The sequence below is a fragment of the Zootoca vivipara genome, chromosome 1 (assembly GCF_965207765.1).
Source record: "Zootoca vivipara chromosome 1, rZooViv2.hap1.1, whole genome shotgun sequence".
Lineage (NCBI taxonomy): Eukaryota > Metazoa > Chordata > Lepidosauria > Squamata > Lacertidae > Zootoca > Zootoca vivipara.
In genome coordinates this window covers 65146822-65160801 of record NC_142582.1, presented here as the reverse complement: position 1 = coordinate 65160801, position 13980 = coordinate 65146822, and positions in this window count along the sequence as shown.

The window sequence follows — 13980 nt, the reverse complement described above, 5'->3', positions numbered from 1 at the left end:
CACTTAAAATAGATAAAGATGGCACCAAGTGTGTGCCTTCCAGGGGATCGCATTTCACTAGCAGGGAGCCACCACTAAAAAGGCCTGTTCCCAGAAAGTGTGCATAGGGATAAGGGCCGCCAATGGCAATCACAGGGCCTGGGTCAGTTCATTTTCTTGCTGCATGGTCCTTACTTCAGAACTCCAAAGGATATTTTTGTTCTCTCAGGAACATGGTGAGCAGTATCTCTACTGAATGTACCGAGATTTGTACATTTCCCCCCTCGCTTTTGATCTCTAATTGTCAGCATCATTTGCTCACTAAGACACTATTAGTACAGCTTCTAATACAAACAGATAATGTTCAGCTTGGATTTTTAAGAAACAACACACAGCACAGAACTTCAAAACTGCCCTGCCTCATGAGTTCTTCATTGCTTCCCAGGGGCTGAATTTCTTTTACTTTTAAACTCTACCTTTAAGGCAAAGTGGTGCCCAGGAAGAGGCAATAATACACCTGTCAGATTAGATGGATGCCGTGTAAATGACTTCCACAGGGCATTATATAATTTGTACCTCCTTTGTAAAAACCAATCCTGCTATTTCCTAAAAATAGGTGTTTAAAGTGGAAGATGACACATTGAGGTGGAGAGGTGTGAACAGACCTGGTGCAGAATTGTTAAACATTAGGTATGTAAAGAGGCAGGCGAGACCCCTGTGGCTCATCAAATGCCAAATTAGATATTATAATGAATGGTAATTGGTTAGATTATTAATCATTCTATTGCTTATCCCACAGTAACTAAATGGCCTTTCAGTTGCTATATAATTACCAGGTGACTGATGCTCTGTTTTCTTTCTTTGTAGGCCTTATAAGCACGGATATAAAGTCTAAACCCTGTCATAACACAGCAGGCGAAAAAGTTGTAGAGAATCTTTGAAAACCAACAGTACAGAGTTGAAAACTCTTGGATCCTCTTCTGCCTTATTCTTTAGGCCTGGTGTCTCATAGGCATGTGTCATTAGTCCCTTGGAATGGAAGGAGCAGGGAGCAATCAAGACAGAGTCATGGAGGAAGGTAACCTATAGAGTCACCAAGGGCAGCAGGGGAACTTCTATCTGTGCTGGAAAGTTGCATGCTGTCAACTCAGTGTCATGCTGGGAACAACTTTGGCAACATTTGAATCAAGAGAGGCTGTGAAAACTCTGGACCGATGTCAGGATGCAGTGGGTGAAGGCCAATAAACTGTTTCTGAATCCGAAGAAGACAGAAGCTCTTTGGGTGGGTGGGTCTCATGTTTGGGAAATTGGCAAGTTACCTGTTCTGGATGGGATTACCCTTATTATTATTAGAATTTATATACTGCCTCTCACAGGTCTCACTTCTTCTGAAGGAGCAAGAGGATCCTTCATAACCTCAGGTTATGAACTTAATTAGTTCTGGAGGTCCGTTCTTAACCTGAAACTGTTCTTAACCTGAGGTACCCACTTTAGCTAATGGGGGCCTCCTGCTGGCTATGCGCCGGCGGCACACGATTTCTGTTCTCATCCTGAGGTAAAGTTCTCAACCCGAGGTACTATTTCTGGGTTAGCGGACTCTGTAACCTGAAGCGTCTGGAACCCAATGTACCACTGTACTCCTGGATACATCTTCATCACTAGAGGCCCAAGTGTCTGTGGCTAGGAGTGCCTTTTACCAGCTTCATCTAGTTCACCAACTAGTTTTTCCTCTGTATGTTTGGCTGAATGCCTATTTCAGGATGACAAACAGGGCTGTCTTAAAAATATGTGGTGCCGGGGTGCAAAGATCTGCCAGGTGCCCCCCCCCCAGGTCTCCCAGTCCCGGGCGCTGGAGGGCGGAGCCGGCCAGCTGCCTCAGCATCTTGCTGGCTCGGTCGCCCCCGAACTCGCAGCACAGAGCTGCCCTCAGCAGAAGAGCCCACTGCGGCACTCTGACCGATGGGCGGGCTCTTCCCCAGACTCAACTCTCTTCCCCAGACTCAATTCTCAGGCTCCAGACTCTCAGCCTGACGCCCCTGAGAGCTCGGTGCCCAGGTGTCCCACACCCCTAGTGCCTATGGGTAAGAAGGCCCTGGTCACAAAACCTCTCTTTTGCCTCAAAATACATACTTTTTGTTCTGTTTCTTAAGTAAAGTGTTATTAGGATTGTTTTTTCTCTCTCTCTCTGGACTCCATCTGCATTATCTGAGTGATCATGCTAACAAATGGAACCCATAAGAGGCTTAGCAATGGTCCCCCATTGCAGTCTTTTTCCCCTGAATGCTTATAGAGATCAAGAGGCATTTTATTTCTAATAACCAGGGTGGCTGCCCCTGGCTTTGTAAACCACTTTCAGATTGAGTTATCAGTCAATCTCTCTTCACAGGGAACTCTGGGAATTGTAGCTCTGGGATCGGAGTAGAGGTTTCCTAACAACTCTCAGCATCCTTAAACTACAGCTCCCAGCAAGTTGTATAATAGCACTTTAAATGTACTGTGTGAATGCGGCCTTTGCAAACCTAGTTTTCTTGTGGTGCACAGTGGTTCTTGGATAGAGAGTCAAATACATATGGTATTAGTGAGGATACGTGTATAGTACTATATCACTTGGGAAGACAGACGAACTAATATCAGTGTACTGGAAGAAGCAAAGATCACCAGTGTTGAAGCAATGATTCTTCAACATCAACTTCGTTGGACTGGCCATGTTGTGCGGATGCCTGATGATCATCTTCCAAAGCAACTACCCTATTCCGAACTTAAAAATGGAAAGTGTAATGCTGGTGGTCAACAAAAGAGGTTTAAAGACTGTCTGAAGGCAAATCTTTAAAAATGTAGTATAAACACTGACAACTGGGAAACCCTGGCCTGCGAGCGCTCCAGTTGGAGAACAGCCTTTACCAAAGGTGTCATGGGCTTTGAAGACACTCGATCTCAGGACACAAGGGAGAAACATGCTAAGAGGAAGGCATGCTTGGCAAATCCACACCATGATCAACTCCTGCTTGGAAACCAATGTCCCCACTGTGGAAGCACGTGCAGATCCAGAATTGGCCTCCGCAGTCACTTATGGACTCATTGTTAAAACCGTGTTTATGGAAGACAATTTTACTCGGCCACGAGTGATAGAAGAAGAAGAAGAAGAAGAAGAAGAAGAAGAAGAAGAAGAAGAAGAAGAAGAAGAAGAAGAAGAAGAAGAAGAAGAAGAAAGTACTATGTATATGAAGACAGGGATACCCATTTACACCATACATATGGGGGAAGGGAGCATGAGAATGGACACATTGACAGCGGTCTGTTCAAGGTATTTCCATTTTTATTTCTCTAAGGTGTGTGATCATACCAGTTTGTGCAGATGAAGGCAAGCTCAAGATGTAGGGTGTTTTTAGAAACACAGACAGGAAGAACTATTGGAATTACCATTTTAGCGGTTATTAAAAATAGTTAAAGGAAGAGCTCAGGCTCAGAGAACACTGGAGTTCTCCAGCCCTACTCTGAGTCATTGTGGGCTGTGCTGCCATTATAGGTAACAAGATATCCAGGATTTGAACATTTATTATTATTATTATTATACCTTGAAATACATATAACAGAAGATTCTTTCTTCAGCACAAAACTAAAATAAGCATAAGGACCAAACCAGAGCTGTGCCTCATCCAAAGAAATTGAAGTATCTGTTTTATGAGTTTAGGCAACTTAAGGTGAATTTCATTAAAAGGAATAATTTTGCCATAATTCTTCCATGACATAGGTTGCTAGGACAATTGTATTTAGGAACTATATTTTACGGTAGGCATAAAACACTAAGGGCACCATCTGGTTGATAGATGGATTTGAAGGTAATGTTTGACTGTGGCTTAGCACAGGGATGGGGAACCTATGGCTCTCCAGATGTTGTTGGAGCCCAGTTACCATCATCCCCAGACAGCATGGCTGAGAGTAAGGCATGATGGGAGTTGGAGTCCAGCAACATGTGGTAGCACAGGTTCCTCATCTCTAGTTTAGCATTCCATACCCAAGCCTTGGCCTCATGCCCTCCCTCTTCTCTGCAAGGGCACAAATGTCTACCTACTGCAGCATCCACTTCTCACAATGATAAGCCATAAGCACATTGGAAGCTTGCAAGCAAGGCATGAAGACCACAGCTCTTTCCCCACTCATGATTCCAAGCAATTGATATTCAGAGTCATACTGTCTCTAACGGTGGAGGTAGAACGTAGCTATGAAGGCCATTGATAGCCCTATCCTGCATGAAGTTGGCTAATCTTCTCTTAATGCCACCCAAGTTGGTGGTCATTGCTACCTCTTGTGAGAGCGAGTTCCATAATTTAATGATGCACTAGGTGGAAAAGCAATTATTAAACTCTGCCCTGAATCTTCGAACATTCCACTTCATTGGTTGGCCCTGGGTTCTAGAATTATGAAAGAGGAAGAAAAATGTTTCCCTGTTGAATTCAATTTTTAGCTAAAAGTAGTTTGTTGTCATGTCTAACTGTTTTAAGAAGGGAGAGTTGAGCAGAGGGGCACAATGAGTCTTAACAATGAGTCTTTTAAATAGGTATTAGATGGGTCTTTAAAATGCTGAGCTTTTACAAAATAATCCTTGGCTTTGGCTGTATTCTGCCCAAAAAAAATCTGAGCCGAGTTATTTTTTCTCTTGCTTTTCAAATATATTAATTATTTCAGGTTTCCATGTCCCTATAGAAAACAACAGAAGAGACGTGTGAGCTTTCTTCTATTCTTCATGCCATCAAGCTATACTTTGGCTTTATTGACCGCAACCCCCTCTGCCAACCTGTTTGCATTTTTCAAAAATGTAAATGCTCCTTGAGTGTCAATACGGTGCATTGCGGACGGGTGAAATCAAAAGATCTGCTTTTCCAGAGTGATTCAATTGACATTTTGTTTCCATGCTCTAGACTTTCAGAATGTTAAGAGTATTGATTAAACATCTGGTATTTTGCTAGGTTTCTCTGTATCTTTAAAAGGAACAGTTCTCAAATGAATTGAAGACTCAAATAGCTTAAAAGAGGAGCATGCCGCTTCTCATTTTAGTAAAAAAATGGACACAAAAGGTTTTTTTTTGAAAGAACAGAAGGATGCACACACACACACACACACACACACACACACACACACACACGGCTCCCCATGGTACCTTTTCCCATTTTCCCCTATCATCACATTCATTAATTAGAGTGAGGGTAAAAGTGAATCATAGAATCATAGAGTTGGAAGAGACCACAAGGGCCATCCAGTCCAACCCCCTGCCAAGCAGGAAACACCATCAAAGCATTCTTGACATATGGCTGTCAAGCCTCTGCTTAAAGACCTCCAAAGAAGGAGACTCCACCACACTCCTTGGTAGCAAATTCCACTGCCGAACAGCTCTTACTGTCAGGAAGTTCTTCCTAAAGTGGAGTATTTTTGAATAGAAAGAAAACACAACACAACTCAGGTGAGAGCAGGTCTGTTATTGTCAATGGGTTGTATCCAGTGGCTCCCTTTCATGAATGGAAGGAGTCCTTCTATTCATGGCAGAGTCTTTGATCTTGCAGATGACTCTGATAATAGAAGAGGGGACTTTACATTGATTGATTGATTGATTGATTGATTGCAGATTTCCCCATCACCCAGGGCTGATCCAATACCGTTTGGCACCCGAGACAAACCACAAAATGGCACATACACGCACACTGCCAGGGATGAAAAAAGGGTGAGTGAAGATCTATACATATATCATGAACAAGGTGGGAATAAAGATTGGGAGCATTGGGAACAAGGGTGGGAGGAGACCAGCAGAGCTTCCTGTTCACCAAGAGGCTGCTGTAGAGGTGGCATGGTGAGGGGAGGTGTTTCCAAGGAGGTGTTTGATCCAGCCTCCAAGGACTGCACCAAAGCTGTCAGTGCCAGTAGAGCAGCAGCGGCAGCAGCCAGCAGTGCACTCCTTGGAGGCTGGATCTGCTACCCCTGTGGATTCTGCCACCTGGGGTGGTTGCTTCACCTTGCCTTGTGGGTGGGCCGACCCTGGCCCACCCCGAGTCACATTTCACACTCTTCTAGAGGATCCCCCAACACTCTGGGGCAGATTTGGGGTAGTGCAGGGAGCTCTAGGGGAATAGCGAAATCAGTGAATGCATGTCTAGTCAGAACCCAATTAAATTGAGATGGATGGAGGTTACTCCCAAGTAAAGTGGGTATAGGACTGCAGTCTAAAACACAGAAGAACCATGTAACAATTCTCTTAAAAAGTTCTCCACTGTCCAAAACCATCAGCAAATGAAGAAGCCCATCTGCACCTTCTACTGCATGCATGGTACATTGAAACGGTGGTGGCTCTGGGGTCTAAACCACTGAACCTCTTGGGCTTGCCAATCAGAAGGTCGGTGTTTCATATTCCCACGATGGAGTAAACTCCTGTTGCTCTGTCCCAGCTTCTGCCAATCTAGCAGTTCAAAAGCACACGAATGCAAGTAGATAAATAGGTACTGCTGCGGCGGGAAGGTAAACGGCGTTTCCGTGCGCTCTGGTTTCCGTCACGGTGTTCCATTGTGCCAGAAGCGGTTTAGTCATGCTGTCCACATGACCCAGAAAACTGTCTGTGGACAAACACCAGCTCCCTTGGCCTGAAAGCGAGATGAGCACCACACCCCATAGTCGCCTTTGACTGGACTAAACCATCCAGGGGTCCTTTGCCTTTACCTTTTTCATCTATCTACCAGTGTGGACAGATAGCAGCTACAGTCAAAATCCCAAAGCCTGCTCAGTGCTCCATATATTAAAAAATATGCAACAGCTTCACTTAAAAAAATTTAAAACATTCTTAGGAGATGTTTATGCACACAATCTTGTCCCATCCCTTTACATATCCAGTGTGGCATTGATCAGCTAAGACAAATAATCCCCTACAGTGTTCAGGGAAGGGGCACCTGATGTTGTTGGACTCAGACTCCCATTAGTTCTCAGCCAACATGGCCAGTGGTCAGGGACAATGGGAGTTGCAGTTCCCCCACCCTGTTATATAGTACTTACACTACATTGAAGAACTCCATGGTGTGTGTACTGGTTTTGCACAAGACAACTGTACTTTATACTACTGTTGGGAAGATATGGGCCAACCATCATGGAGCAAAGAAAAAGAACAGATCAAAACAAGGCAAAGTTGGAGCACCAGCTCTGAGATGAAAACAACAGCATTTGAGAGCGTCCCCCAGTAGAGCCTAAAGTGTCTCTTTATGTCATATCATGGCAATATTTGTACTATTGTCACTCGAAATCAGTCATGCATCTCTATAGAGTTGATATACTTGCGAAAACACAGACACAAGTGCGGAACAAATTGTTCCAGGTGGTAAGAGCTAAAAAGGGCTTGTGAGGATATCTCCAAGGATATCTCCAAACTGGGTGAACAAGCATTAAAATGGCAAACGTGAGACAATGTAAGCAAGGATGCACATTGGAACAAAAAAAAAATCACACATTTGCTTATGGGATCTGAACCAGGTGAGGGATCACGAAACAGACCTTGGAGTCAGAGTGGATCGCTTCAGGAAAATGCCACTCCCGTTTTTAATTGGGGTTGAACTGGCCATATTCCGGCTCCTCCAATAAGAAGGTTCAAATGGTCTTACCCAAGAGAGACGGAGGTGGACATGCGGGTGGAATGGCCAGTCAGGAAGGTGGGGGGTGACCAGGCTTTATAAGCCCCAAACACTCTACTCTTCTTCATTGTGGTGCCTTTGCAATGAGGGCTTCGCTAGTTGCCTGTTTGAAGACGAGTAAGAATTGTGGGGGGAGCCCTCAACTGGTTTTTGGAACTCTTCTTCACGCTGCTGAGAGTTCTTGTTTGTTTGGAGTGGCATTTTCACATTGTGGTTAATCGGCTTTTAGCCCAGGCAGGAAAGAGAATTTTAAGAACTGCTTGGGCATTGTTGGGTTAAGAGCACTCTTTGATCACTCTTCGCTGCCTTGGCTTTGGGGTACTTGAGCTGCCCTTTAGGGTCATCACGCGTACTAGGGGAAATGCTGACTAGTAGAGATACAGTGTACTTGTCAGGTCCACAAACCCAAAGTTCCCATAGCAAGGAAGAGGAAGTGTTGGTGATGACTTTTAAAGCCCAAAACGGCCTCGGCTCAGTATACCTGAAGGAGCGTCTCCACCCCCACAGTTCAGCCCGGACACTGAGGCCCACCTCCGAGGGTCTTCTGGTGGTTCCCTCACTGTGTGAAGTGAGGTTATAGGGAACCAGGGAGAGGGCCTTCCCGGTAGTGGTGCCCGCCCCGTGGAATGCCCTCCCATCAAATGTCAAGGAAATAAACAACTACTGTATCTGACTTTTAGAAGACATCTTAAGGCAGCCCCGTTTAGGGAAGTTTTTAATGTCTGGTGTTTTATTGTTGTTTATCATCACCATCATCATCATTAGTTCTGTTGGGAGCTGCCCATAGTGGCTGGGGAAACCCAGCCAGGTGGGCAGGGTATAAATAATAAGTTGTTGTTGTTCTTGTTGTTCTTGTTGTTGTTGTTTCCTTCCAATCCTTTGCTACAGGGCCACAGATTGTACCTGTAAACATGCCCAGGAGATAGGAGGAAGTACATCCCTCCTTGTTGTAAAACTTCCCTACCTAGACTATTTTGATTCGGCTAATTCTAGTTAATTGGTTTTATTTGCAGATTGTCTGTGTTATATTTTCACAAATATAACCTTTTATCCCCACAGTTATGTGTCGTGGATCTTCTTTAGCAATGTTAGCAATGTTGACCCCATGTGCAGAAGCTGGGGGTGGGTGGGTGGGAGGCGAATTCCATCTTAGGGATACCATTAGGGAAGTGACTGAAAATAAAATGGCCAATGTCTTGATGTCATTAGACAAATGTATGGTGTGGCTGCAGTTGCGTACAATTCTGGTCACTGTAGCACAAAATGGATATGGAGCCCCAACCTTGAAATTCAATAATAACTTCTGTGAAATGTTTTAAAAGTACTCCAATTTTTGACACCCTGCTTTTTTATCTCTGAAGTTAAGACCAGGTCAGACAAGCAAGCAAACAAACAAAACCCCCAATGTCTTCCATTCAGATTCAATATATGTCAACAGACCATCATTAGAAATCTAACAGTTTTACCTTGCTGTATTTTTCCACCATCTGATCGAGGAATGGTGTTTCCAGTGCTGTCAATCTGAGACGTTCTCTATGTTCTCCCACCTACTAAATATGTTTTAGCCCTGAAGCACAAAAGCAGCATGAGTGAAAATTGAAACAGAGTGTGCTGAATTTTCTTCTCATTTACAATGGTAACAATTGGATTCGTCTCAGCTGGGTCCTCAAAACACCCCAGCCGGCATCAGCCCCATTGCATTTGGATGGGTCCTGCATCAATGGAGTGCCTCGAGGAATAGATTGCCAGGATTCCTGCCGGAAAGCAAAACTTGACCGAGATTTTGTTACAGAATAGAAAATGTTGCCAAAGGCAAGGAAGCTAATAGCTTCCCAAATATTTCTGAAAAAAGTATAATTAGTTATCTTAATGCCTTAACTTTCCATGCGCGCTCTCTGTCTCTCTCCAATATCAGCTCTTCCTATGTCAACTATAATGGGACCCCTGAAGTCTTGGCAGTCCTAATCATTCAAAGGTCACAAGTAAGGTCCTGCAAAACATCCTGACATTTGCTTTAAAGCCTTCGACGCTCCCTATTAAATTATATAGTCCATTAAGCTACATTTATTTGGGCTCAATTTTTTGCAACTCAACTGATATATATACTGTATATATATATACTGTATACACACACACACACACACAGAGAGAGAGAGAGAGAGAGAGAGAGAGAGAGAGAGAGAGAGAGAGAGAGAGAGAGCCATGAAAATCAAGACATATGGCCAACAGTTCAGGCTTTCAGATTACTTTCTAATGCTACCTTATTTGACCTCACTGATATTCCAAAGTGGCAAAATGTGAAGCCTTTCATCAGCTGTCATTTCCTCATGCAGCAGGAAACTTGCAAATACCAAACCACAAGTCAAGAATGTTCTCAGAAAATCAACACTGACATGCAGCTAGAATTTGCCTTAAGAGAGAGACAGAAAGAGAAGCGCCAGCATACTTGTGTCCCTTAATGGCCGCTCCGCTAGCATTCCACCTTATTACACAGGGTCAACATTTGCAGGAAAATGGAAGGGTCAGACTGACGCGAGGTTTTTCACAGATTCAGAATCCCAACTGATCTTTTCGAATTCCAAATTTTGTTTTCAAAATGCGACATTAATCTTGATTAATTTTAAGGAGACTGTATTGCCTTAATCTGGCCACATATGCTACCACTTGGTTTGTTGCTTGGTTATCACCCTTTGGTGGTGGTTTTTGCCTCAAACCTTTTAAATCCAACAGATAGTTGACAATGTTCAGAACAAAAAGGCATTCATAGGGAGAATATTAATGACTTGGCTTTCCTCTCCAAGCAAATTTGAATTATGGGAGTTTGCTTGGGAATATTTTGGTGATTTGGCATAGCTCTAAAATGGACGAGGATTTCCAGTACCCTTTGTCACATCAAAAATGGGAATCCTAATGTCCAGAAACTTATTATTGTCTCACTTGTTTTTGTTTTTTTTGTTTTTTTGTTTTAAAAAAGGTAAAACAACCCACCTGAAGACCATGGCAATAAAAATAACTAAAAGGAGCACAAAAATAAATAAAAAATGTTATTATTTTTAAATATGTAGCACTTATAAAACTTCAAATCATGTCCATTTAAAAAGCCAAAGCTATACAGGACAGAAATTAGCAGATGATCTAATGAAACAAAAACATCTCAGTAGTGCATGAAAACCTGTACAAAGGATCTTTTCAGTAGCTGGCTACATCTGTGGTATAGTCTCCATGCTGAGGTGCCTCTAGCCATATCATTGTTTTTTTTCTAGGAAACAAGTAAAGTTGCAACTCTTCAGGCATCCTGGCCACTTAATTTTTTTTTTTTACAGATGGTTCTTGGGGGTGGGGCACATATTTTAGATTTATCCAGCACAAATGCCCCTGTACCTATTTACCTGTAGCAGGCTTCCTCAACCTCAGCCCTCCAGATGTTTTGAGACTACAATTCCCAGCATCCCTGACCACTGGTCCTGCTAGCTAGGGATTATGGGAGTTGTAGGCCAAAAAACATCTGGAGGGCCGAGTTTGAGGAAGCCTGGCCTGTAGTTTTGTAAGCTTTATACATCTGGGAGGAGCTACTGTGCCTGCAAATTTCATCCGTTCCTGGGAAATGGTGGTTATTTTAAATTTCCCAAGTGTAAATTGGGGTGGAGTTGAAGCAAACTTGGACCCTCACACTGAATTGAGCGGTCTCTGAATTGGTCCAAACTGAATTGGACTGCTTTGCGAAGAACTGAGTTGGGGTCCAGACAGAATCTCGTTAGCTTTCTCTTGTCAACAATATATTTTAAAGTAGGTCCTTCCTGAGCAAACTATTGCAAGACCAGGAAGGAATTCAAAGAGCAAAGAGTTTTCATCAGATAGCAAGCAACATTTGTGCTTTCACACAACTCTAGAGTCCAGAGTCTTATGGAATTGATAGGGGAAAGTTTGCTGGCCTGTATTCTTGTTCTCTGGTACTTTCTAGCTGAAGCATCTAAAACCCTACAAAACATTGGCTAGTTACCAACTACAGAATCAGACATCTGGGCACCAGATGTCTATAACATTATATCCAGCTGTGTTACTGCTGCTACATCTGCAAACCACAGCATATGTCAGTTGCTATTGTAAGAGTATTTTGAGAACAGAAGGCTTATGAAAGAAAACCCTGAAGCAGAAGTAGCAAAGTGTGCATTTTACGTTTTCATATATGTTTTCTTCATGTTGGCAGTTTAGAACACTCTGTTTACTTTCCAGTAAATTTGGACTGAGTTAGGTAGGGAAGTCATAGATTAATGCATCAGTCCTTTGTCTTTGGAGTCAATGAGCTACTTTGTACATTATAATTTGCACATTTGACACTTGGGTTTGGCAAGGTGAAGACACATGTATTTCAATGATAGGGGGAGTAGAAAGAAGAAATGTGGCCAACACCTCATCCACTACCTTTGGGTTTCACAGTTCTATACAGTGTTTGATGCAGCAGTGTGAAGTGGGCCTCACTAAGGCACACAGTCTCACACACACTTAAAGTCACATTTGATATGTTTTCACCCTATTTCTCAGAAATGAACCCTGCTCGTAATAAGTTCAAATATAAATGGATTATTCTGTAAATAAGTTATTCCTCCTCTTGGCTTCACTCTCATCCTCCCATTCTGCCCCTTCCTCATAGCATTAACCAGGATATCAGATATGACTTGTCCACACATTTGCCTGTTCTGACATTGTCAAAAAACAGATGAGCCCCATGGAAAAGAGCAGACATAAACAAGATAAAGGAAGCTTATTTTCTCAGGCCTAAATCATAGGGATTGTTATCTGAACTCTGAACTTAGTTTGCATCTAGCTAATACAGGGAAAACATGATGAAACATTTTTGTGTCCAGTCCAAGACTTTTACCAAGAAAGAACAATCTATAGCCAAAAATTAGTCAGGTTTTTGAACCGGAACTAAGAACCCCCACTCAAAATCATGGTATGTTCTAGAAAGGAATATCTGAAATCTCATGGTGTGCAGTGACTCAAAAGGAAGTAACTGGGCTTTCAGAAAGTGTTTTCCATTCTCCAAATTGTTTGTTTGTTTGTTCCTTCATTCCATTTACAGACCATCTTTCATCAATAAAGATCATGGCATGGTTTACAATGCATAATGAAAACAATATCATACAATTAATATTGATAAAATCATTCAAAGAAAATACATTAAAGGCAAGAATGATTAACTCCTAATAACAAAGACAATTGGTTGCTTCAAGGTGTCCCAGAAACCTGGGACAGTCACCCAATCATCCATTGCCTTAGCATTTTGAGCTGACCATTAAAAGTGCACACAGAAGGTGATTGATGCCCTTCAAGGGCATCCATAATTGCGGTACTATTACAAAAAAGGTCATTGCATCATGGGCATTGGCCACCAACAGGACCACAATGAGGGCATCTCCTGCATATCTCAAAGACTGGGTCAGCAGATAGAGGGTGAGGTGTCCCCCAAGTCATGCAGAGCTTTATTAGTTTAGTATTAATACATTGAATTGTGCCTGGCCATCTGTGGAGGGTTAAATCAGCATCTGGAAAATAATGACTAGGCATTTCTCTTGCTCAGTGCTCAACCGAAACAGGTCTTCTTTAGACTGAGGAGAAACATGTGCGTGGTTGCACACTTTCTCTCCTGTCAGACTCGTCACTCACCAGCCTCCACCTCTTGGATGGGTAGTAGGTGCACATCTGTTAGTGGGAGGGAGAAAACAAAGAAAGAGAAAAAGAAAAGTTGATATTCTGTAGGCTTGCCCTATCCGTGCTTGGTTGCTTCCCTTTTGAAGTGAAGAGCTCTCACTCACAATTTAGGGCTGTGCCAAAGCTAGTCCTCCAATTTTTCACGTTTCCTTCTGCCATGGTGGTAGAATGAAAGTGAGGACACTCAGAAAGCCCCTAAGTCTCAAAAGCAAGGTGACTGCGATGAAAAATGCATATTCATAAGAATTCCTCCTATATTCCCCCCCCCCACATAATTTTCAAATGCAATTTCTTTTCTCATTAATTGATGGAGAGTGGTTTGGGGAGAAATGCAGGAGGAAATTTCACTTGGAATTAAAAGGCTCTACTAGGCTCTAGGTATATGAAGCTGTGAGGTCTTGATTTGTTAGAAGTATGCCCAGGATGCAAATGAAGATGTAAAATGCTTTGGCAATCCGATCCAAAGTTCTGTGGATGTTCCTATGCACACATAGTGAGAAAGGGGATACAAATATGGAACTTCTTCTGTCATTGATATATGCTGTCACTGTATCTACTGGAACATCACATGTGAATCAAAGCTCCACACTGATATTTATATACAGTGGTACCTCTACTTACAAATTTA